Source organism: Schistocerca gregaria, chromosome X (assembly GCF_023897955.1).
Source record: "Schistocerca gregaria isolate iqSchGreg1 chromosome X, iqSchGreg1.2, whole genome shotgun sequence".
Taxonomy (NCBI): domain Eukaryota; kingdom Metazoa; phylum Arthropoda; class Insecta; order Orthoptera; family Acrididae; genus Schistocerca; species Schistocerca gregaria.
In genome coordinates this window covers 123,913,868-123,941,774 of record NC_064931.1, presented here as the reverse complement: position 1 = coordinate 123,941,774, position 27,907 = coordinate 123,913,868, and positions in this window count along the sequence as shown.

The window sequence follows — 27,907 nt, the reverse complement described above, 5'->3', positions numbered from 1 at the left end:
AATAAACAGTTGCCACTATTTAAGTTCCAGCTCTCGTACACGTGAGGTACATAGCTTTTCCTCTTTTCGTGTCCGCGACGTTCGCCATGACTGTCTCAATGCAAAACAGCGCTCTGCTTGTAAAGCTGTATTACAAGAATGATGGCTGTGCGCGCGTCGCGCTGCAGAAGTTCCGGACACTGAAGGTTTTAAAAAAAGACGTTGGTCCGATAACTGCCGTGGGTCTGGAGAAAATGATACAGAAATTCGAAAAGACGGGTTATTTTGGTGTGCAACCTGGTAGATGGAGGATACGGATTGATTCGATCTCAGTGGAAGCAGTGGCCACAGCAATGCCGGGGGAAGCGAGTGATGGTGCGCAAACGTGTAGTGCACGGAGAATTGCCCGAACATTCGACATATCCCTGAGCACGGTGCGTAAAATCCTACGAGATATCCTTCTTTGCTATCCATTCAAAATTACCCCCATGTGCACGAGTTGCTTCCTGTTGACATGCCAGCAAGAGAGACCTTTGCTTTAGAATTTCTTGCTCGCATGGAAGTGGACAATGATTCGGTGTGGAATATTTTGTGGACAGACGAAGCCCACTTCCATCTGACAGGATATGTAAATACACAGAATTGTCGAATATGGGTCACGGAATATCCACACGCAAATCAACCAGCACGACTTGACACTGAAAAGGTCACTGTGTGGTGCGGGTTTACGGCATCATTTATCATACGGCCATATTTTTTCGAAGAGACAGGTGCTTCCGTTCCTGTTACCTGTACCGTCACTGGTAAGCGCTATGAGTGTATTTTCTGCAACCACATAATTCCAGCTCTTCAACAGCGTGCATATTTGGATGGAATAATTTTTATGCAAGATGGCGCACCTCTGCACATTGCATATCCAGTTAAGCAGCCGCTAAGGCGCCATTTCGGAAATGCTGGAATTATCAGCCGTCTTGTTTCTACAGCCTGGCCGTCCCGGTCACCTGATCTTAATCCGTGTAGCTGTCTGAAAGATATTGTGTTCAGTGTTCCGATTGCAAACTTAGCCGCATTGAAGACGCACATCGCGCAACACATTCTGAACTTGACCCCGGAAACACTTCGATCAGTTGTGGAACATGCTTTTTCTCGATTTCAACTTGTTGCAGAAAACAGTGGACAGCATATTGAACATGTTTTGCGACAGTCACACGGAAATTAATAAGCCGATCTGATTTTGATTGATGTTTTTTATGCGGTTTTTGGCCCCTGGTCCATTAAAAACCTATTTTTCCCACCCGATGTGATATGACCTTGCCGTGGTTAATGGCGCTACGTAACTAACAGTATCACATCTGTACACCCATGCACACTGAGTAGTACAGTTTGTTTAAAGTCAAACGCACACCTTCGGCATTCTTATATGATTCATTTGTCATTCGTAATCGTGAACTCATAAATGATTATGCTTACAGCGCCATTTATTTCTACATTTTGTAACTTTTTATTTTTCTTCTGCCATATGTTTCCCCCCTTCTCCGATAATATTCCATTGCAATTTCACGTCATTCTGACCAGTGGTATTATTTCTACAGTGGTTTGAATGTTTAACTTTAATTATAATTACCCTGTGCTAACACTAATTCTTTACAGAAGAATGGAAAAATTAGTAGAAGCTGACCTCGGGGGAGATCAGTTTAGATTCCAGAGAACTGTACGATCATGCGAAGTAAAACTGACAAAGCGACGTCTCATAGAAGACAGGTTAAGGAAAGGCAAGCCTACGTTTATAGAGAATAAGAGAACGCTTTTGATAATGTTGACTGGAATACTCTATTTCAGATTCTAAAGGTGGCAGTGGTAAAATACAGGGCACGAAAGGCTATTTACAACTTTTACAGAAACCAGATGGCACTTATAAGAGTCGAGGGGCATGAAAAGAAAGCAGTGGTTGAGAAGGGAGTGAGACAGCGTTGTAGCCTATCCCCGATGTTATTCAATCTGTATAATGAACCAGCAGTAAAGAAAACAAAACAAAAATTGGAGTAGGAATTATAATCCAGGCAGAAGAAATAAAAACTTGTGGTTGTAATTCTGTCAAAGACAGCAAAGGACTTGGAAGAGCAGTTGAAGGACATGGGCAGTGTCTTGAAAGAAATATATAAGATGAACATCAACAAAAGCAAAACGAGGATAATGGAACGTAGTCGAATTAAATCAGATGATGCTGAGGGGAATAGATTAGGAAATGAGTAGCTCAGTTTTGCTATTTGGGCAGCAAAATAACTGAGGATGGTTCAAGTAGAGAGGATATAAAATGTAGACTGGCGATGGCAAGGAAAGCGCTTCTGAAGAAGGGAAATTTGGTAACAAAGAGCATAGATTTAAGAGTCAGGAAGTCGTTTCTGAAAGTATTTGTATGGATTGTAGCCATGTATGGAAGTGAAACGTGGACGTTAAATAGTTTAGACAAAAAGAGAATAGAATCTTTCGAAATGTGGTGCTACAGAAGAATGCTGAAGATTAGATGGGTAGATCACATAACCAATGAGGAGGTATTGAATAGAATTGGGGAGAAGAGGAGTTTGTGGCACAACTTGACTAGAAGACGGGATCGATTGGTTGGACACGTTCTGAGGCATCAATGGATCACCAATTTAGTATTAGATGGAAGTGTGGGGGGTAAAATTCGTAGAGTGAGACCAAGAGATGAATACACTAAGTAGATTCAGAAGGATGTAGACTGCAGTAGGTACTGGGAGATGAAGAGGCTCGTACAAGATAGAGTAGCATGGAGAGCTGTATCAAACCAGTCTTTGGACTGAAGACCACAACAACAACATGCTGCCCCCACATTGCAGACAGCACTAAATAGTTGAAAAGCAACTAAATAGTGCAGAACTATAGTATCTAGTACTTAAACATACCATTCCACATTTCACTCGCAAACACTGTCAGATCTGAGGAAAAAGAAAGATTATTGATTTACTTGTGGAGATGTCTGTAAGTTCAATCTTTTTACTCAGGAAACTTCGAAATACTAAATATTGCCGACTAGACTATCCGTGTGGGAGGGGAGTGGATGGGGGGGGGAGGAGAAGAGTGTCGATGGGGAGAGGGGAGGAGATGGGAGGATCCTCTCAGGTGCCAGTCACGTGGACCGAAATAGTCCGTTGCTCCCACCTCATTAACTCGTTAATGAAATATCTGTCAATAACTGGTGCTTCGCCTAGTTATGCTAAAGAAGTTTAATGAATATAAGTGAGTGCTAAAATGCTGTTTTTTTTCTCGGAAATACGTACCGTTTGGATTAGAAAAAGTCTAAATACTTTTTGATAACAAGTTTTTACCAACAAAAATAGATTGAATACTTTATACGCATATTTCCAAAGTACTACTCATAGGACATAGAATGTTGATGAAATCATTCTAAAGAAATCAATTTCGCCTTTTGACATGATTAACATAAAACATTTGCAGTCTATATTTTAGTAGCGGGCAGATGATTCCTGCTTACAGATAACCGTGTACTATGTGAGGATGCAGTGTTCAAGGCATTGTGTTCACAACCATTTATCCTACATCGCTTCAATCTAATTCTGGGATTATTACCGCAAAAAAGTAAGCTGCTAATTTCCTGCAGTTACCTAGCCCAATTGAGATAATGCACACATATTTAAAAGCTACAAATTCAGCTAAATACCTCGGAATTAATATTACGAACAACTTAAATTAGAACAATCACATAGATAATGTTGTGGGGCAAAACAAAAGATTGCGTTTTATTGGCAGAACACTTACAAGAGGAAATAGTTCTACTAAAGAGACTGCCTACACTACGCTTGCCCCCTCCTCTGCTGTAGTATTGCTGTGCAATGAGGGGTCCTTACTACACAGGGTTGACGGAGAACATCGAGAAGCTCCAAACAAGGGAAGTTCGTTTTGTATTATCGCGAAATAGAGGAGAAAGGGTCACGGATATGATAGGCAAAATGGTGTGGCAATCATTAAAACAAAGACATTTATTGTTGCGGCAAGATGTTATCACAAAATTTAGTTCCCAGCTTTCTCCTCTGAATCTGAAAATATTTTATTGTCGTCAGCCAACATAGGGAGAAACAATCGCTGTAATAAAATAAGATAAATCAGAACTCGTACAGAAAGTTTTAAGTGTTCATTTTCCCCATGCGCTCTCACAGAGAGTAGCGGTAGAGGAATAGTTTGAAGGTGGTTCGAAGAACACACGCCCGGCGCGTAAGTGAGACTGCAGAGTAATCGAATCGATACAGGTGCAGCATCTTTAATAACCTCAATGTTGACGGGACACTAAGCTCTTCTGTTTGACACTGGGCTTAAATCCTCCGTCTTTCTGCACCGGTTTAAATTTTGCGTACTTTCTCTAATCAAATGTTCCTTCATCCCTATTCTGGTTTTCGGTAGTCTCCCCAAGACGGTTTCCATCAACATCATTTCTTTTCCCCATCCTCTCCGAACTAAGTTAATACTGCGTCTCTAAGAAGATCATAGCTGGGATTATGCTTAATATAAATCTAAACGATAACTATACTGCTGTTGAGGAGTGGCTGCGTCATCTAGTGTGTGAGAACATCATACACAGTTCGTTCAGTTCTGTGCAAGGCAGGATTAAAGGGGTCTGATTAATCGGAGCACTGCGAGGAATAAATGCTTGGATATAAATGCAGATCCTAACCAAGTCTGCTGGGTGCGCTGTAATGTTTGACCACGAAAAACACCTGTGCAATGTCCTTAATACGTTGCAGTGTTCTGTGTAGTTCTGAGTACATTATGTCGGAGCTAAGTGAATTCGAACGTGGGTAAATTGTTGGTGCTCGTCTGATGAGTAGTTCCGTAACCAACGGAGCATAAGTGTTTGGTGTTTCAAGAGGCACCGTATCGAAGATCTATACTGCATACAGGGAAAGTGGAAAAACATCACCCCCTAAGTAACAACGCTTACGTATGTGTGTGTTGAGTGTTCGTTCAAATGGCTCTGAGCACTATGGGACTTAACTTCTCAGGTCATCAGTCCCCTAGAACTTAGAACTACTTAACCCTAACCAACCTAAGGACATCACACACATCCATGCCCGAGGCAGGATTCGAACCTGCGACCGTAGCGGTCACGCGGTTCCAGACTGTAGCGCCTAGTACCGCTCGGCCACCCCGGCCGGCTGAGTGTTCGTGGCAGACAGTAACTGAAGAGATCGTGCCGAAAAATAAGAGGAAGACAGCTGCAAAAATCACTTCAAAACTGAAGGCCGCACTCGCGAACCCTGTCAGCAGCAAAACAACACGAAGGCAGCTCCATAACCAAGGAATTACAGGGTGAGATGGAATTCTTCAATCACTCACCAATGATGCAAATTCCCGTAATAGGAAAAAGTGGTGCCGAATCCATAAAAGCTGAACTATGGAGCAATGGAAGAAGGTCCTTTGGTAGGATGAGTCTTGTTTCATAATCTTTCGAACTTCTGCAGCAGTTTAAGTCCCAAGAGTGAAACATGACAGGGACTCGGTGATGATTTATGCGACCATATCATAGTATTCCATAGGCCCGTAATTACTCTGCCAAGAATTATGTGACCGTTTTGGCTGATGAGGTTCATCCCATTGGTACGACCTTTCTTCCACAGAGGTCATGATATGTTCTATGACGTCAGGGCCGGTGTTCACACTGCTCGCATCTTCCAGCACTGGTTCTGTGATCAACCAGATGTACTAGCACATCTCCCTGGACAATATTACTGAGCTTTTTGGGCCTACTTAGAGAAAAGAGTGAGTGAACGCTATTCATCTCCACCATCATTACTTGAATTTCGTACTATTTCCTGGAAGAATGGTATGAGCTGTCCTTAAAAATCATACAGGATCAGTGTGTATCCATTTCGCAACAATTGGTAGCTGTTTGGAATGCCAACGGGTTTCCTACGCCGTATTTGGCGTGGTAAAGTGTTGCGCTTTTGTATTTCCACACTTTTCTCTACTCCCTGTAACGTCACCAGTATCAATTAAGCGTGGCGAAAAGGAAATATGTAAAACTGAATATCTGAAAATTGGATTACATGCTGATACAATTTTGAAATACAAAATACGTTATAGATCTTCTCTAGAATTTAATTCCAGCAACACTTGCTCTGCCTGCAGTAGCTAATTCTGGTGATGCAGTCGCCAGATAATTAGCTTACTTTTAGCACCTTCAATCATTTGCATCATATGGAATAATATTCTCCGGCAATTTCAAACTTAGGCATTAAATCTTCATCACCCAAAAATATAATGTAAAGCTACACTACTGGCCATTAAAATTGCTACACCACGAAGATGACGTGCTACAGATGCGAAATTTAACCGACAGGAAGAAGATGCTGTGATATGCAAATGATTAGCTTTTCAGAGCATTCACACAAGGTTGGCGCCGGTGGTGACACCTACAACGTGCTGACATGAGGAAATATTCCAGTCGATTTCTCATACACAAACAGCATTTGTCTGGCGTTGCCTGGTGAAACGTTGTTGTGATGCCTCGTGTAAGGAGGAGAAATGCGTACCATCACGTTTCCGACTTTGATAAACGTCGGATTGTAGCCTGTCACGATTGCGGTTTATCGTATCACGACATTGCTGCTAGCGATGGTCGAGATACAATGACTGTTACCAGAATATGGAATCGGTGGGTTCAGGAGGGTAATATGGAACGCCGTGCACTCCCAATGGTAGCCGGGATGACATGCATCTTATCCGCATGGCTGTAACGGATCGTGCAGCCACGTCTCGATCCCTGAGTCAATAGATGGGGACGTTTGCAAGACAACAACCATCTGCACGAACAGTTCGACGACGTTTGCAGCAGCATTGACTATCAGCTCGGAGACCATGACTGCGGTTATTTCCCTTGACGCTGCACCACAGACAGGAGCGCCTGAAGTGGTGCACTCAACGACGAACCTGGGTGCACGAATGGCAAAACGACATTTTCTTTGGATGAATCCAGGTTCTGTTTACAGCATCATGATAGTCGCATCCGTGTTTGGCGACATCGCGGTGAACGCACATTGGAAGTGTGTATTCGTCATCGCCATACTGGTGTATCACCCGGCGTGATGGTTACACGTCTCGGTCACCTCTTGTTCGCATTGACTGCACTTTAAGCAGTGGACGTTAAATTTCAGATGTGTTACGACCCGTGGCTCTACCCTTCATTCGATCCCTGCGAAACCCTACATTTCAGCAGGATAATGCATGACCGAATGTTGCAGGTCCTGTACGGGCCTTTCAGGACACAGAAAATATTGGACTGTTGCGCTGTACAGCACATTCTCCAGCTCTCTCACCAATTGAAAACTTGTGGTCAATGGTGGTCGAGCAACTGGCTGGTCACAATACACCAGTCACTACTCTTGAAGAACTGTGGTATCGTGTTGTAACTGCATGGGCAGCTGTACCTGTACACGCCATCCAAGCTCTGTTTGACTCAATGCCTAGGCGTATCACGGCCGTTATTACGGCGAGAGGTGGTTGTTCTGGGTACTAATTTCTCTCTATGCACCCAAATCGCGTGAAAATGTAATCAGATATCAGTTCTAGTATAATATATTTGTCCAATGAATACCCGTCTATCATCTGCATTTCTTCTTGGTGTAGCAATTTTAATGTCCAGTAGTGTATAAACTGTTCTCTCAAGTGACCCTCGTGCAAGCAACTGTTTAAACAATTCTGTGAACTAACAAAACACTCGCAAATCATTGCCCATTTAAGACGTTTATTATTCATAACCAGCCAGATTTAAAAACAACAGAAGCAAAAATGGCCGCTACTATTCGATGATTAACTTCTCACTTGCACAGAAGATAACAAAGAATGGAGCCATAAGGATTTTGGCAACTACTCCGTTGTGAATAATTGTAAGATCGAGTTACGAAATTCAAAAATATATTAAGATTAATGTAGAAGCTAATCACTGTAGATGGACAGCATGTAGCCATATTTTCACTGAGGATATTATCGTGTTTATATACCAAATGACACATTCTGTATAATTAGGAGAAAATGCAAAGATGACCCATGGAACATTCAAGTAACTGAAACAACGTAAAGTATACAGTTGTGATACATAGAGGCAGATCGAAACGAAAATCAGTTTATGTGCTCCAGTAAGGCAACTCAACTCCAGAACAGGCTAACATGTAACTTCAGTAAGCAAAACTTCCTATTACTTTTGGTCTTATATAAAGTCAGTAAACAGGCAATAAGCATCTGTTCCGTTGCTCACAGCAGGCTGACATACTGATTGGGAATTGTTCCACTGCTGAAGATCGTAATGCAGAGACTACTTACATCGCATAACGTCGATAATGTTCATATTGAGATAAGCCGAACAGAAAATCAGATAAAATTGTTCAAGGCAGGAAAGCCGACTGGACCTGACGATGTACATGCACGATTCTATATAGTGATTCTGTGATAAAGTTACAGACTTTCAAGAATGACTGAGAAGGGTAAATGGACGAATTTGAAGTAAGGGACCCTGGTCCGGAAACGGCCGAGTCAAAAGTCATGAGCGAAAATCTTTCTGATACTTCTTCTTTTGCACTCTCTTTGTTTTCCATATTTTGGGAGGAGGTAGTATGGACTAAAACAAGAAAAATAAGTCCATTAAACATGGGCTCTAAAGTTCATATCTTAAGAGCTACGAGCACTTGTTTATCTTTGCTACTGTGAACCACATCTCTTCTACTGAACATATCTCTTAAGGTACGTATTTTAGTGCCAATGTTTACTGGACAATTTTTCTTGTTTTCGTCCATGCTACCTCCTCAGAAAATGTGGAAAGCAAAGAGCTTGTATTAGCAAAGGCCCACTATCTGAGGCATCAGAACAATTTTCGCTTATAACTTTCGACTCGGTCGTTTCGTGACCTGCATCCGCTACTACAAATTGAAAGAACTTGCTCCCCTTCCCACTGCAGTTGTTCATAAGTCGCTGGAGCAACGAAGGGTATCAAATGTTTGGAAATAGACATGTCATTCCCATGTTCAAGAACGATCGTCAAAGATGCGCATAATTATAGATCTATCTCGCTGGTCTCAGTCTGATGTAGAATTACGGAATAAGTTTCATGCTCGAGCGTTATCACATCTTTAGAGAACGGTAATCTCTTCTGTAGGAAACAACATAAATTCTGCAAAGATTTGTAGAACCAAATTCGCTCTCTTGGTCACGATATCCGAAATTCCGCAGATAAAGGAGCGCAGTTTGATGTCGTATTTATTCGCTTCCAGCAAACGATCGTTACATTACCGCACTGACGCTTACTGAACGAAATACGAGCTTTCGTAATCTCGGACCAACTCTAAGACTGGATCCAAAATTTACCAGCAGACAGATCACAACACATAGTTCTTAACGGGGAAAACTCGTCGGATGTAAAACTAATTTAGGGAATACTCCATGGGATGTTATATGTCCATTACCGTTAATTATTTGTATAAGGCAAGTAGCACAATTAATGGCATAAACGCATACAGTTGAAAGCACACGACACTAAAAGCTAAAAGTTGAGTAAACGTGGGCTCTAAACGCATACCTGAATTGCTATAGGCGCTTCTTCATCCTCGATACTATGAAACAAATCTCTTCTACTACAAGCTCTTTCATTTTTCATATTTTGAGAGATGGTAGTACGGACTAAAACAAGAAAAAAAATGTCTAGTAAACATGGACTCTAAAGAGCATACCTTAAGAACTATGAGCACTTGTTGATCATCGCTACAGTGAAATACATCTCTTCAACTTAACACAGCTCTTAAGGAATGCATTTTAGATCCTATATTTAATAGACAATATTCTCTTCTTTTGGTCCATACTGCGTCACCCCAAAATATGAGAAGCGAAGAGCTTGTAGAGGAAGATATTTGTTTTATAGTTTGGAAGATGAAGAAGTGCCCATAGCTCTTCAGGTATTTAAAACCTGTGTTTACTGACACGATTTTGCTTCTAGTATCGTGTACTACATTCAAGTCGAAGTATTTGCGCCATTAATTATGATACACCCTGTAAAGGAAACCTGAAACGACAGAAAACTGTACCGAAATGCAGGAAGATCTGCAGAAAATTGATCCGCCTAGTAGAGATTGGCAGTTGCCCCTCGACGTAAATGAATATATCGTATTCCGCATAAACAGGCGGAAATGCTCGTACTATTTGATTAAACTCCTCGTGATAAATCAATAGAAGCACTAACGAACTTAAAATATCTAGGGGTATTCGTCCAAAGCGACCTAGCTTGGATCGGTCAAATTAAACTAATGACAGGAAGGATTAGCGGAGCGGTTTCAGGGGCTGAAATCATGGACTGTGCGGCTGGTCCCGGCGGAGGTTCGAGTCCGCCCTCGGGCATGGGTGTGTGTATTTGTCCTTAGGATAATTTAGGTTAAATAGTGTGTAAGCTTAGGGAGTGATGACCTTAACAGTTAAGTCCCATAAGATTTTACACACACACACACACACACACACACACACAGCAGGCGCCAGACCGAGATTCATTGCAAGAACCGCAACGAAATGTAACTGATTCACGAAAGTATTGCTTTACGAAACTTCGCTTCATTCGAATTTTGGATGCTTCTCGTCAGTCTGTGACGCTTCCCGCTTAGTATTAATACAGGAGATCGACAATATCTAAGGAAGAACTGTGAGTTCCCTCATAAGTTCGTTCGATAAATGTGCTATCGCTAGGAGAATATTTATCACACTCCAGTAGCAAACACCACGACAGAGCGTTGCCCGTCGCGGAGAGTTTTACTGTAAATTCGAGAGCATTCTTTCCAAGAAGACAGGGAGATAACGTATTACTTGTTCCCATATACATCTCGTGAGATAATGAGGAACTCAAAAAAAAAAAAATTAGAACTCATTCGAATGCTTATGGACAGTCAGGTATCTCGTGCGATTGGAGCATGAAAGGAGAGATACTGATAGTGAAGAAGGAAGTTCTCTACAGCACACACTACAGGACGACTTGAAAAGCATAAACGTAGGTGATGTAGATGTAGAATTAGAACATCAGTGATGGAAATGCCCGTAATAGTAAAACGTGGTGCCGAAACCTGAACTATGGAGCAGTAGAAGAAGGTCCTTTGGTCGGATGAGTCTTGTTTAACACTGGTTCCCACTTCTGACCAAGTTTATGTCCGTCCTAAGCTTGAAATATGGCGTGGGTTCGGTGATGACTTAGGTAGCCATATCGTGGTATTCCATGGAATCCACGGTTACTCTGCTAAGGATTATGTTACTTTTTTGGCTGATCAGGTCCATCCCATGGTACGCTGTTCCCCAATGGTGATGCTGCGTTCCAAGAAAACAGTTTCCCTGCTCACATAGCTCGCATCGACCTTGACTAGGTTTGGTGAGCGAGATGATGAATTGTCGCATGTCCCCTGGGCACCTTATTTACCAGACCTCAATGTTGTTGAGCATTTGCGATCTGCTTTCAAGAGGAGAGTGCATGATCGCTATCCAGATCCATCAGCGTTATCTGAACTTCTCACTATTTTGAAGGAAGAATATTATACGATACCCTCAAAAATCATACAGGACGTGTATTTATCCATTCCTATACTACTGGAAGAAGTTTTAAATGCCATCTGGTTTCCTGCAATGTATTAGGCGTGGTAAAGTGTTGTGTTTTTGGCGTTTTCATTTTTTTGTCCAACCCTTGTACAGTTGGCCATCGTTTAGTATTACGTTTTGCACTTCCTCGGTAAGATCATCTATGGTCGTGGATTTGGAACGTCTTTCGATTCGATTAACTTCAAAAGGTGTACAGTGCAGCAGAATTTCTTCACAGTTGAAAATGAAGGAGGAAACCACTTAGCGTGTTACGGCAAGAAAAAAGGAATAAGAGTGAGATAGTGTTATTACTTTTATCCCTTTATACCTCCTCTGCATTACTGCAGACGACATGTCACTGAGCACATTTGTACTGTGCACGCAGTACACGTGAGGTGCCTAGTTGTTTCCACTGCCCTGTGTGGAATACATAAGTTCTTGTACACTTCACTAACCTGCAGTCTTCATGATGATGTCCCCAGCGCAGAAAACAGCACGCAGGTTGTGGATTCTTTTTCTTGAGGCTGAAATTAACTTCGAAAGGAACTGCTGCTATGAATAAACTATAACTCGCGTTTTTATTGATAGAGACACGAGAAACTATTCTTGATCACAACGTATTGAACATATCTTTGCACAGTCATTATATCTGGCTAAAATAACATGAAATACATCCTGCCACCGACAAAATGTCTGTCTACTGGAACCGTCAGAACTGGACAATAAAATTACATGAATCAAATACTACTATTACAGACAATGTGTCTGTACCTACCGACGGTCTGAACTGTAGTAAATAAAATTGCATGAAACAAATACTGCTATAACAGACAACATGTCTGTCTATTGGAACGGTCAGAACTGGACAGCCGGACTGCCCCAGACACTTGGCGCGCCAAGCCAGCAAGGCGTCACCCGAACGCCACCGAAGTGCATCGGCAGTAATATCGTCAGTCTTTTGTTTTAGTAATACTTTTATTTTAGTAATTTTGAAATGACTGATTGATAGCTGGCTGTTGAGAGATGATTATTTAAAAAATGAAGTAATTTGGATGACAGGTTTAATTAATAATAGCAACTAAATTTTAACTTTTTGGCGCCCTACCACCGAACACAGCAGCCAAACACAGAGCAGCAGCATCATGCAGACGGTCTTTCTCACGGGAATGTTACCGAATCTAACATCTGTCACCGGTACCTCATCCCACATTGCGTCATCTCTATGCTTCTTGCATCTCCACTGTCCTGGGAATAGCTTCCTGGAGCCTAATATGATGGCTGAATAAGCCAGAAATTTTACAGTGTGCGCAACACTCCGTGTGAACAGAGAAGACTCTAGTATAGTGTCCCTAAATGTGAGTTGTGACGAAGGGCGCACAGTAATTTAGCCGCAGAGAAGCAGGACGGTACTGCAAAAACATGTGGATTGAATTACGGGTGAAGTGGATCGCGAGTCGAATGTTGTTTCACAGCTTTGGAGAAGATTCCAGGATGGAAGACTGATAAACTTTCAACGGAAGTGCATTGTAGACCAAGTGACATTATTGTTGTCATGTCCCAAGTGCCCAAATTGCACAGCGCCTCCCCTGGATACCAATTTTGCAACAGCCTCTGTGTCACAAGTCTCCCCTCAGCGAGCATGTCCTCGCTCCGTAAGCCCAGCGAATCACCAGACGCATCTCACTCACAATTAGGCACCGCATCCCTTTACAAATGTTGCATCTTCCCGTGAGGGTCTCACAGAGTACTGACTAGGGTTCTGCTCACGGATGAGCTCCGATGTAGCCAGGATAATCATTCGTATCGTCTGTTCTTCTTATGTGCCTTTAACACACATTACAACCTCTGCAGTATTGCGAAAAGCGACCGATACGGTGGCACTAATATTGCAGTCTAGAGCTGAAATACTTTAGGATCGCGTGCGACAATGCATCAAGTTTCCATAACTATTTTAGTTGCTGTATCCTACATGGATACTGGGATTGTGCGTGTACCTTTTTCTTGGTTTATATAGACCTTGGCTCCTTTCGATAGATAATAATGCCAAACCAAACACTGCTAACCTGGCGGTCGGTCGAGTACGTGCAACACGATGACATCACTCATCCATAGTATTCAGCTCTCTCCCAGAACTCAGTCATCTTGCGGTCAATGTTGCATAAGCAAACACTCCTTATCACGTCGTGTTAGTAACAGGTAGAAGGACACCACACACAGTGTCATCCACAGTCCATAGCTGGCATTCCGTTATACATTGTATCTAGAGCTGTAAAACTATCGTAGGCTACCGTAGATTATCACAAGCAAGCGCAGTCTACGGTACTTTTCCTAGCAGCCTCGGTCAGTTAAGATTTGTAACCGCGTTATCTGTATGTTATGTATGTTGTGTGCCTATTGGGCATTACCTTATTTCGATCTCTAGAAACCGGAAGCGGCGAACCGTCTTGGAAAGGAGTGAGCATATATAAAGGTCCGCATAACTACAGAAAGTTTTTGATCTCTGTAGTGTCTGTAGCTTGAAAATAATCAACATTTATGTCAGAGTTAAAATTGTTAATGTTTAATTTAGCTTCTCTTCGAAAATTGTTGATTTTTTACGTGCAACACATGGATATTGTAGTAAAAAAATAAAAAATTACAGATTTCTCATTTAGCGCTGGACAACGAAATTTTCTCAAAAAAAGAAAACCGAAAACAAAATATATCAAACATCGATTCAATACTTCATCGAGCTTATATAAAACATGTTTCTGTTCTTTATAAACAACTTCCGCACTTATCAATAATAACAGGATTCTCGAACATATTCTCAGTTCGAATATAATGAATTTCCTTGAGACAGAGGAGTTGCTGTCCATGCATCAGCACGGCTTTAGAAAGCATCGCTCCTGCGAAACGCAACTCGCCCTTTTTTCACATGATATCTTGGGAACCATGGATGAAGAGTATCAGACGGATGCCATATTCCTTGACTTCCGGAAAGCGTTTGACTCAGTGCCCCACTGCAGACTCCTAACTAAGGTACGAGCATATGGGATTGGTTCCCAAATATGTGAGTGGCTCGAAGACTTCTTAAGTGATAGTACCCAGTACGTTGTCCTCGATGGTGAGTGTTCATCGCAGGTGAGGGTATCATCTGGAGTGCTCCAGGGAAGTGTGGTAGGTCCGCTGTTGTTTTCTATCTACATAAATGATCTTTTGTATAGGGTGGATAGCAATGTGCGGCTGTTTGATGATGATGCTGTGGTGTACGGGAAGGTGTCGTCGTTGAGTGACTGTAGGAGGATACAAGATGACTTGGACAGGATTTGTGATTGGTGTAAAGAATGGCAGCTAACTCTAAATATAGATAAATGTAAATTAATGCAGATGAATAGGAAACAGAACCCCGTAATGTTTGAATACTCCATTAGTAGTGTAGCGCTTGACACAGTCACGTCGATTAAATATTTGGACGTAACATTGCAGAGCGATATGAAGTGGGACAAGCATGTAATGGCAGTTGTGGGGAAGGCGGATAGTCGTCTTCGGTTCATTGGTAGAATTTTGGGAAGATGTAGTTCATATGTAAGGAGACCACTTATAAAACATTAATACGACCTATTCTTGAGTACTGCTCGAGCGTTTGGTATCCCTGTCAGGTCGGATTGAGGGAGGACATAGAAGTAATGCAGAGGCGTGCTGCTAGATTTGTTACTGGTAGGTTTGATCATCACGCGAGTGTTACGGAAATGCTTCAGGATCTCGGGTGGGAGTCTCTGGAGGAAAGGAGGCGTCCTTTTCGTGAATCGCTATTGAGGAAATTTAGAGAACCAGCATTTGAGGCTGACTCCAGTACAATTTTACTGCCTCCAACGTATATTTCGCGGAAAGACCACAAAGATAAGATAAGAGAGACCAGGCGTATAGGCAGTCATATTTCCGTCGTTCTGTTTGGGAGTGGAACAGGGAGAGAAGATGCTAGTTGTGGTACGAGGTACCCTCCGTCAAGCACCGTATGTAAGTAAAAAAAAAAAAAATACCTTCTACATTTGATCATGATGAAGAACGTCCTATTGAGTACAAAATAACAACAATAGATACATAGATTATTATATGTTTGTTCATGTAAACTGTTCTTGCTTCAGAAACAATTGCATTGGTTACATAAGAGCGCAGAAGTTACGCGATCTACTAATTTTTATTACCTATGAAATTCAATTCATATTTTGTAACGATATAAAATAGACAATGGACTAACAGTGAACGATGTGACGTTCTAATTATGTTCAAAACAAACAAAAAACATAGGGAAGTAGTCGACTCGCAGTTTCTCTCACATATTCATTTGTGTTTCTTTTCTTACCAGTTCTATCAATGTTACCCGGAACCCTACCATTTACTACGTCATTTATGTAGTGAACCAAAACTAGAGAACCGTAGTTTTCGTAGAGGGCAGCTACACCTGTATCTTTATCATTGTTTCACGTTTCATAAAATTACTATTGTATCTACAATACAATAACTATTTCTTGTCCAATTTCTTTCGTGGATTTTGAAGATCCTCTAACGACCTGACTGTAGTTCGCCATATGTGGTAAAATAATACCTGCCAAAATGAAAACACGGCCACCTGCAACAGCATTCATAGAACTACTTGAATGACTGTTGCTAGACGCTATTACTTCTCAATATAAATCAGAAACACTTTAGGATTCAGGTTGTTCTGCGACTTGGACTGCGCTACTGCATTTTTTTGTTCACTGAAATACTGTCACCATATCAAAGACCAGTTCCTCGACTTCGGAGCGCACGCCACTATCTTGAGCTTAGCCTTAAAGTGGGTCCCAAGTAGCGATACTAGCAACGCGGTTGATATTGATGTCTAACAGGTGTGCGCCCTTCACTGTGTGACAGGATAATGCGAGACTTATCCAACAGCACTATATTTTGTTATTCAGATAAACAGAAAATGCCTTCCCATTCCCATTCCAGTCTGAGACACTTGTGGTTTCTGGACAGTGGAAGAGATGCAATGGCATACGAGTTGCTGGTTCAGATTGATCCACGTCCATTATAGTGCCTTGGCTTCAAGCCAACGCTACGTACGAAGCACTACAGCCGGTTATAGTCATACGGACAAGATGTCGGCCATCCCGTGACCTTGTTACACTGTCTGGCTCAGCGCCTACTCATCGATGCGTATGACCGCTTTCTACCCATTGGTTACACACGCGTATCACATTGTCGAACTCACTCACATACTGACATTAAGAGTCTTGGACGTCAGTTGGGCACACTGACACTTGCTTATGCGTTTCTCATTGCACAGTTCTTCAATGTCTGACCTTGGCGCAAATCTGACGTTTCCAGTACTACAAGAGAGGACTAGTTGATCTCCATATACATCATCTATCTGCGATATGAATCAATGGTACACCATTGCTCACATCTTCCGTGTTCGGATACACTGGGCCATTCTTTCTTGGAGCCGCAATTTTCATATACACAAAAACACATACGCTTACACAGACATACCTATATTTCTATGACTACAAATACGTCTTAAATATAATAAAGTTACCTCAGACTAAAGCAGTGATGAGCCAGTTCTGTGATCACTTAATGACAGTCCAAATTACACAATAAATATGTAATGGATGTTATTGATTAATCCTGTATCGCTCTGATGCCAACGAAACAAAATCTTTCATGAATGGATACGGTCTCCTTTTTAATTGTGCGCTGTTCTTTTTCATTCGTTCTGAGATGATAAGGTACTCTGACTTGACGAGGTATTCATACCCATTAATTAAACTTAAGAATGAACGACCACACCTTACATACAAAAGCTGCAAATTTTCTCAATCCTCCCAGAAACACAAACGCTAAAAATTTAATCGCCCAGGTTTGCAATCATGTGGCCATTCTTTTTAAAGCATTTTAAGCCAGAAAAGTTATTTATTTCTGATGCTATAGTTAAGTGTTACAGCAGGTTAGAGTTCATCTTCTCTTTTGTTTCTTTGTCAGTAGTAACGTCGCCTGCACGGATAACACTTGTTTCCACTCATGAGTACAGTCCTTTTCAAAACAGTAAGTATTTTTGACCTAGTAATGATCGCTTAGGACACAATTTATTAACTGTGATTAACTGAGTAACATGTACAGTCGGACACTAAAGTCTACATACACCGCATTTTATAGCATGTTGCCTATAGCCTGGATGCACAAAGCTATCAGGCACTGCAAGTGTGACAGATGCAACACTGTTGTTTACTACGTTACAGAAGTCAACATACATTTCGAGTGCGTCGTTAATTGCAAGAGAGACGTTGTAGTGAACACAGTGGTGTAATTTTTTGATATAATAGGCGCGTCTTGCAACCCATAATTCGTTCACGTAACATGGATTCGAAAAGGACAGAAATACCAGTGGCGGTGAGGAAAAGCATTGGCTCTGAGCACTATAGGACTTAACTTCTGAGGTCATCAGTCCCCTAGAACTTAGAACTACTTAAACCTAACTAACCTAAGGACATCACACACATCAATGCCCGAGGCAGGATTCGAACCTGCGACCGTAGCGGTCGCGTGGTTCCAGGCTGTAGCGCCTAGAACCGCTCGGCCACCTAGCCCGGCAGGAAAAATAATATTGATCTCAGTAAAAAAAAAAAAAGGCTTTTCGCTGCGGAAAATTGGGGAAATTGTTAGAAAGAGTCATGTAAGTGCCCAAACAGTAATAAGAAATTGCAGGGATCGAGAAAGCGTAGAACACAAAGCTGGATGTGAACGACCACCAAAATTATCTAACAGGGAGCGCCGACACACCATTAGAAAAGTGAATGCGGATCCCAGACTTACAGCTACGGAGTTGGCATTAGATTTCGCAAATACTAGTGGAAATAATGTTCATCCCATAACAGTACGAAGGCTGCTGTACAGTCATAGATTTGAAAGTAGAACAGCAAGGAAGAAACCGTTCATAAGTAAGGCAAATGAACAGAAGCGCCTATAACTTGCAACTCGGCACCGAAATAAAGATGCCACATTTTGGAATACAGTACTTTGCACGGATGAGAGTAATTTTAACATCTTCCAGAGTGATAGACAGCAAAAGGTGTGGCGAAAAAGGGATGAAAGTTGGAAGAAGAGAAATCTTGAAACTTCCTAGCAGTTTAAAACTGTGTGGAGGACCGATATTCGAACTCGGGACCTTTGCCTTTCGCGGGCAAGTGCTCTACCAACTGAGCTACCCAAGCACAACTCACGCCTCCTTCTCACAGCTCTAATTCTGCCAGAGCTGTGAGGACGGGGCGTGAGTCGTGCTTGGGTAGCTCAGTTGGTAGAGCACTTTGCCCGCGAAAGGCAAAGGTCCCGAGTTCGAATCTAATCCCGCCAGAGCTGTGAGGATGGGGCGTGAATCGTGCTTGCGTAGCTCAGTTGGTAGAGCACTTGCCCGCGAAAGGCAAAGGTCCCGATTTCGAGTCTCGGTCCGGCACACAGTTTTAATCTGCCAGGAAGTTTCATATCAGAGTACACTCCGCTGCAGAGTGAAAATTTCATTCTGCAAACATGACCCTAGGCTGTGACTAAGCCATGTCTCCGCAATATCCTTTCTTCCAGGAGTGTTAGTTGTGCAAGGTATGCAGGAGACCTTCTGCGAAGTTTGGAGGGTAGGAGACGAGATACTGGCGGAATTAGACCTGTGAGGACGAGGCGTGAGTCGTGCTTGGGTAGCTCAGTTGGTAGAGCACTTGCCCGCGAAAGGCAAAGGACCCGAGTTCGAGTCTCAGTCCGGCACACAGTTTTAATCTGCCAGGAAGTTTCATATCAGCGCACACTCCGCTGCAGAGGGAAAATTTCATTCAAGAGAAATCTTGTCTCATCCGTGAAGTATGGTGGAGGATATATTCTTGTGTGGGGTTGCATGTCTTGAGTTGGGAATTTAGCATTTATTGAAGGTATTATGGATAAATGGAAGTATCTCACGATCTTAAAGGAGAATCTGAAGCAATCCGCGTAGAAACTGGGACTAAGAACAGACTGGGTGTTTCAGTAAGACAATGACACTAAGTATACGGCCATTATCGTAAAAGAATGGCTACTTTACACTGTATCAAAACAGTTGCATTCGCCTCTCTGATTACGAGACATTAACCCAATTGAACATCTTTGGGGAGAAATAAAGCGTAGGATAAAAAAATACAATATCAGAAACGAAGATGATTTAAAAGCTGCATTAATGAAAGTATGGAATAACTTTACACCTGCATACACAAAAAAATTGTTTGAATCTATGCCTAGACGTTTGGAAGCTGTGATCGAAGCAGAAGGTGGCAATACAATATCAAATTGTGCCTGAAAGTGAAGAACATAACAGTGTATTTTTACTTTTGTATCTGACCGCTGTTTTATTCGTATGCTCAAGATGTCAGTATATAGAATTATTATTAATTATGCAGTGTATATGTTGTTTTTCACTTCCTAACATGTCTGTTTATGTCACAGAAAGTTCATACATAATATTTTCTTGATTGATTTTGACTTCAAGTGTTATTTTTAGGGTGTATGTAGATTTTAGTGTCCGAATGTATGTACACGACGGAACTACGTTGCTGTTTCTGCTGCAGTAAGCATCATATACTCCTGGAAATTGAAATAAGAACACCGTGAATTCATTGTCCCAGGAAGGGGAAACTTTATTGACACATTCCTGGGGTCAGATACATCACATGATCACACTGACAGAACCACAGGCACATAGACACAGGCAACAGAGCATGCACAATGTCGGCACTAGAACAGTGTATATCCACCTTTCGCAGCAATGCAGGCTGCTATTCTCCCATGGAGACGATCGTAGAGATGCTGGATGTAGTCCTGTGGAACGGCTTGCCATGCCATTTCCACCTGGCGCCTCAGTTGGACCAGCGTTCGTGCTGGACGTGCAGACCGCGTGAGACGACGCTTCATCCAGTCCCAAACATGCTCAATGGGGGACAGATCCGGAGATCTTGCTGGCCAGGGTAGTTGACTTACACCTTCTAGAGCACGTTGGTTGGCACGGGATACATGCAGACGAGCATTGTCCTGTTGGAACAGCAAGTTCCCTTGCCGGTCTAGGAATGGTAGAACGATGGGTTCGATGACGGTTTGGATGTACCGTGCACTATTCAGTGTCCCCTCGACGATCACCAGAGGTGTACAGCCAGTGTAGGAGATCGCTCCCCACACCATGATGCCGGGTGTTGGCCCTGTGTGCCTCGGTCGTATGCAGTCCTGATTGTGGCGCTCACCTGCACGGCGCCAAACACGCATACGACCATCATTGGCACCAAGGCAGAAGCGACTCTCATCGCTGAAGACGACACGTCTCCATTCGTCCCTCCATTCACGCCTGTCGCGACACCACTGGAGGCCGGCTGCACGATGTTGGAGCGTGAGCAGAAGACGGCCTAACGGTGTGCGGGACCGTAGCCCAGCTTCATGGAGACGGTTGCGAATGGTCCTCGCCGATACCCCAGGAGCAACAGTATCCCTAATTTGCTGGGAAGTGGCGGTGCGGTCCCCTACGGCACTGCGTAGCATCCTACGGTCTTGGCGTGCATCCGTGCGTCGCTACGGTCCAGTCCCAGGTCGACGGGCACGTGCACCTTCCGCCGACCACTGGCGACAACATCGATGTACTGTGGAGACCTCACGCCCCACGTGTAGAGCAATTCGGCGGTACGTCCACCCGGCCTCCCGCATGCCCACTGTACGCCCTCGCTCAAAGTCCGTCAACTGCACATATGGTTCACGTCCACGCTGTCGCGGCATGCTACCAGTGTTAAAGACTGCGATGGAGCTCCGTATGCCACGGCAAACTGGCTGACACTGACGGCGGCGGTGCACAAATGCTGCGCAGCTAGCGCCATTCGACGGCCAACATCGCGGTTCCTGGTGTGTCCGCTGTGCCGTGCGTGTGATCATTGCTTGTACAGCCCTCTCGCAGTGTCCGGAGCAAGTATGGTGGGTCTGACACACCTGTGTCAATGTGTTCTTTTTTCCATTACCAGGAGTGTATATACGAGGCCGTCAAAGACGGTTTGTTTATCGTAATGTGCAAAACGAAATGGGCCCTCAGAATATATTAAATATTTCGACTGAGTTTGCAATGATTCGAGCTGCGTGTGCAGGGATGGACAAAAATATGGAGACAGCGAGAAACATGCATGCTTGAACATAAATGCAGATGCTAGCCAAGTCCCCAGATGGTGTTGTTGTATTTGACCACTAAGGGCACCTATGCAACGCCGTCAGTACATTGCAAGAATCAGTCGCTGTCACAGCAGTGTTCTGCGTAATTGTGAGAGCATTATGTCGGAGCTAAGTGAATTCGAACGTGGGCGAATTGTCGGTGCTCGTATCGATGTGTTTTGGGCCGGTTGAGGCACGATTAGAACACAGCCCAGGTAAACAATGTGTAGCCGTTTTATTAATAAATGCATCAGCCAAAAGCTCCTACTTACAGGAAAGTTCATCACTGCAGCAGTTTGTGAAAATTCGTGATTAGCACTGAATTTACACAAGTCCAAACTTACGAAGGTGGCTGTAATGATGAAACAGTCGAAGTTTAATATTCACTCGGAGAACAAAACAACCTAGTGAAAGTCGACTACCAGCACCGAGTTGCTGGCCTTGTCATATGCTGAAATCGATGGTGCTGGTGATGGTGAAGGCAGACACTGGCGGTGTGGGGCGGCGGGTAAATATTCAAAATGATCGTTACTTCGTTACGTCGTCATGAAAAGACACTTGAATTGTCTGTGCCTTACACCTACCTGCGCCGTCCACAAGAGCCTGAAAATTATTTTTGCTGTCAGTCAGAAAGTGATGGGGAACAAACTAACCAAAATTTCCAGTCTGGATGTCCACATTACTCTTTGTGATCACTGAAAGAAAATGTTCCTACTTGCTATTTACTCAGCGGGATCAGTAACTATGACCATAAATAAAGTTTTGTGTTCTGACTAATTGATACATTCAGCAAAAGTTCACACGCACAAAATATAAGTCATAGTATTCTATCTAATGTACCTATCAGAAACAGCGCTATTAACAGTTCAGTGACGACATCTACGGGAAGTTCCAAGTGAAATGGTGTATCGCCCAGACTTATAATCACCAAAATTTAATTGCTCGCCTTAAATGTGGAAAATAATCTCCCTGATTGCCACGCGGTTTTGTCAACGTTACCTGTGGAACAAAACAGTTACTTGCATGAAATCTAAACTGTCCAGGACGGCATACAGTGGTCGTGAGTTCACTTCCTACTTTTAGGGAACACGCGTTCAAGTCTGCCAGCTCTGACATCACCCGAGGCACACCGTACGCAGGCATTTGACTGACTCGAACAGATTGATACCAGTGTGCGAAGTGTCTCCTAGCTGTATTTATATATGGGCAGAGCGGACCGCCAAACGGGACATCTGTTATCAATCGCTCTAGGCACAGGTAGCAGTATCTAAATGAGTCCTTTCTCGGACGTGTATTAATTAATATGAGGAACTGTAGGTGCAGTCGGCGCCTGGCCCAGAGTTTGATAGAAGACTCGCTTAGGGTGACGTTGCGCCACCCTGAACAAACGGTCAACGTAGAGATACTGGAGGATCTATTTGTGATCACGTGGCCTGAAGACACAATCAGATCCGTGGGGCAGGCGACATCTAGCGGCGCTTGCGTTGCCACTTGCTGGTCTACTGAGTGTGCGCCAATGAAGTTGTCTGCTGACGTAACCCCATAGGGGTTAGACCGCAGGCATAGCACAGGTGTGAGAGGGTTACAGGTCTGCCGGCCGAGCGGCTGATACAAAACACATGTGGCGAGTGCTTGCGAAACCTGGATAGCCGAAGTGTTTGGTGTTTCAAATGGCTCTAAACACTATGGGACTTAACATATGAGGTCATCAGTCCCCTAGACTTTGAACTACTTAAACCTAACTATCCTAAGGGCATCACACACATCCATGCTCGACGCAGGATTCGAACCTGCGACCGTAGCAGCAGCGCGGTTCCGGACTGAAGCGCCTAGAGCCGTTTGGTCACACCGTCCGGCGTTTTTGTGTTTCAAGAGGCTTCGTATCAAAGAGTAATACAGCATACTGGGATAGGGGAACAGCATCATCCGATACATCACATCGTGGACGAAAGTGTGTGTTGAGCGACCGTGAGACACAGTCACTGAAGAGGATGGTGACGAAAAATAACAGGACATTTGTAAAGGACACCGCAGAACTGAATGTCGCTCTCATGAATACTGTTCGCACCAGAATACCACGAAGCGAGCTCCATAAGCTGGCAAATGTAGGGGGAACTAGCATTCCAAAACCACACATAAATGGTGCAAATGAGTGAAACAGGAAAACGTGATGCCAAAGCCATAAAACACGGAGTATGGAGCAATTGAAGAAAGTCGTTTTGTCGGATGAGTCTTGTTTCACACTGTTTTCAACTTCTGATCGAGTTTACATCTGGCAGAAGCTGTCCAAAGCCTATGATGCAGACTACTTGATGACAACAGTGGAAGATGGTGGAGGTTCGGTGATGATTTGGGCAGCTGTATCATGGTATTCCATGGAACCTCATGGTTACTCTGCAGGGTCGCATTACTGTCACGTATTATGCTACCATTTCGGGCGAGGAAGTCCATCCCACGGTACAATATTTGATCCCTCCTGATGATGCTGTGATCCAAGGCGACGGGGCCCGCGCTCACACAGTTCTCATTGTCTAGAAGCACGAGGATGAGTTGTGGCATCAAAAAATATGGCTCTGAGCACTATGGGACTTAACATCTATGGCCATCAGTCCCCTAGAACTTAGAACTACTTAAACCGAACTAACCTAAGGACATCACACACATCCATGCCCGAGGCAGGATTCGAACCTGCGACCGTAGCAGTCGCGCGGCTCCGGACTGAGCGCCTAGAACCGCTAGACCACCGCGGCCGGCAGTTGTGGCATCTCCCCTAGCCATCACACTCATATCTCAATACTATTGAGCGTTTGCAGTCTACTTTGGCGAGAAGTGTTACTAATCGATATCCACCTCCATCGTCGTTACTTAAGCTTGCCATTATTTTACAGGAATAATGGTGTAGGATTCCCTTGAAAACTGTATAGGTTTTGTATTTATCCATTCCGAGATGGCTGGAAGCTGTTTTGAAAACCAACGGTCTTTTTACACCGTATTCGACGTGGTAATATGTTGTGAATTTGTTGTTTCCACACTTGGTCTACCTCATATATGATATAACTTGTTACAGACAGTCCAGACCCTTCACTCGCATTTTCGGTGGAATTTCCTCTCTGAAGGGCTGACTGAACATCGCATTGGTCGCTAATCATCGATATCTGTCACAAAGCGTACTTTCTAAAATTTGTAGGTAAAAATCATTAAGTAGTATGATTTCATTGGCGGTGAACATTGTTCTCACATAACATTGTTTCAACAATCCGCTCCCCGTGCACACAGAGATGGCTCTTTCGGAAACATTATGCCAGATTTTCTCTCATTCTTTTCCAACTGAGCTAGAGCTGCATCTGTGATGTCATTGGTACCAACAGAAAGTTAAGACACATCCTTCAGTCATCACTACAGATGTCAACGGAAAGTAAAAACATATCCTTCAATTATCACAATAGTTGCTACCATAACTCCATTTATTCGTACACTACTGGCCATTAAAACTGCTACACAACGAAGATGACGTGCTACAGACACGAAATTTAACCGACAGAAAGAAGATGCTGTGATACGCAAATGATTAGCTTTTCAGAGCATTCACACAAGGTTGGCGCCGGTGACGACACCTACAACGTGCTGACATGAGGAAAGTTTCCAACCGATTTCTCATACACAAACACCAGTTGACCGGCGTTGCCTGGTGAAACGTTGTTGTGATGCCTCGTGTAAGGAGGAGAAATGCGTACCATCACATTTCCGACTTTGATAAAGGTCAGATTGTAGCCTATCGCGATTGCGGTTTATCGTATCGCGACATTGCTGCTAGCGTTGGTCGAGATCCAATGACTGTTAGCAAAATATGGCATCGGTCGGTTCAGCAGAGTAATACGGAACGCCGTGCTGGATCCCAACGGCCTCGTATCACTAGCAGTCGAGATGACAGGCATCTTATCCGCATGGCTGTAACGGATCGTGCACCCACGTCTCCATCCCTGACTCAACAGATGGGGACGTTTGCAAGACAACAACCATCTGCACGAACAGTTCGACGAAGTTTGCAGCAGCATGGACTATCAGCTCGGAGACCATGGCTGCGGTTACCCTTGCGCTGCATCACAGACAGGAGCGCCTGCGATTGTGTACTCAACGACGTACCTAGGTGCACGAGTGGCAAAGCGTCATTTTTTCGGATGAATCCAGGTTCTGTTTACAGCATCATGATGGTCGCATCCGTGTTTGGCGACCCCGCGGTGAATGCACATTGGCAGCGTGTATTCGTCATCGCCATACTGTCGTATCACCCAGCGGGGTAGTATGTGGTGCCATTGGTTACACATCTCGGTTACCTCTTGTTCGCATTGCCGGCACTTTGAACAGTGAACGTTACATTTCAGATCTGTTAAGACCCGTGGCTCTACCTTTCATTCGATCCCTGCGAAACCCTACATTTCAGCAGGATAATACACGACTGCATGTTGCAGGTCGTGTATGGGCCTTTCTGGATACAGAAAATGTTCGACTGCTGCCCTGGCCAACACATTCTCCAGGTCTCTCACCAATTGAAAACGTCTGGTCATTGGTGGCCGAGCAACTGGCTCATCACAATGCGCCAGTCTCTACTCTTGATGAACTGTGGTATCGTGTTGAAGCTTCATGGGCAGCTGTACCTGTACACGCCATCCAAGCTCTGTTTGACTCAATGTCCAGGCGTATCAACCCCGTTATTACGGCCAGAGGTGGTTGTTCTGGTTACTGATTTCTCAGGATCTATGCACCTAAATTGCGTAAAAATGTAATCACATATCAGTTCTAGTACAATAACATTTGTCCAATAAATGCCCGTTTATCATCTGCATTTCTTCTTGGTGTAGCAATTTTAATGGCCAGTAGTGGAGTTTATGTGGGAGACGTGTTGTTTCTTAACGCTTTTCTTAAGCTCTCATTTTCACTGATTTTATTCGTAAGTATCATGAGAGCAGCTTCATCAGCTTCATCCCAAAATCCAGCAAAACCAATTTTAGAATCACTTGAGTTCGAAAGCCCCTCTCTCCCCCTCCCACGGCGCAAACCAGTCTACGAGGATGTATGTGAGGCCCACGTACAGTAGAGAGTTTTGTGCAAATGTCTCTACATGGCTGCCTGTAATAAAGGAAATCGCTTTTCTTTGTATTCCTTCTGAGGAGGTTCATTTTACTTGTAACAGCTGCTTTGAACGGAAAAGGAGCTCGTCGCAGTTTGACTTAAAGTGCTGAGAGAGAGAGAGAGAGAGAGAGAGAGAAAGAGAGAGACTCGTGGACCGCATTGTCCTCTCGATAGTCCATACAACAGTTTTTATAGCTTCACAACAAACAGCTGCGGGAGACAATAGAGCGCCACTTCCTTCTTATTTGGATGAACGCAGTGCCAGCAAACAATAGGACGGCCGTTTACTGATGCTGCGACACTCGACTGAGAGCCAAGGGTCTGCTGCTCCCGCACGCCGCAGGACAAAAGAAGCCGAACTGTCTCGGCGGAGAAACGAGAGGGCCCCTGCAACGCGGAGGTCCAGTTGAATGAGTATTTCTCCATTAAATTAGGATGAATACGAAGCTCACGTGATCGTACTTGAGTTAAACTTATGAAATACTTTCTTTTATATTTTAGTTCAAAGAGTAAACATACCGAATAATTCATTTTGTAGCGAGGTGCAAAATGAAAGTTTCACTCAATGAACAACCCGTAGATAGCGGTTAATACTTATCTCCACAACGTCCTTTCTTCCATGATTGCTAGTTCGGCAATATATGCAGAACTTAAGCGACGTTTGACAGGTAGGAGTGAGAGAGGTACTGGCAGAAGTGAAGCTGTGCGGGTGCTTCGCGAGTCATGTGTGAATGGTTCACTCAGTAACAACACCGCCCGCGAAAGACAAGCTTTCGGGTTCGATACGAAATAATTATTGAAGATGGTAGTGCATTACTCATATACACTCCTGGAAATGGAAAAAAAGAACACATTGACACCGCTGTGTCAGACACACCATACTTGCTCCGGACATTGCGAGAGGGCTGTACAAGCAATGATCACACGCAAGGCACAGCGGACACACCAGGAACCG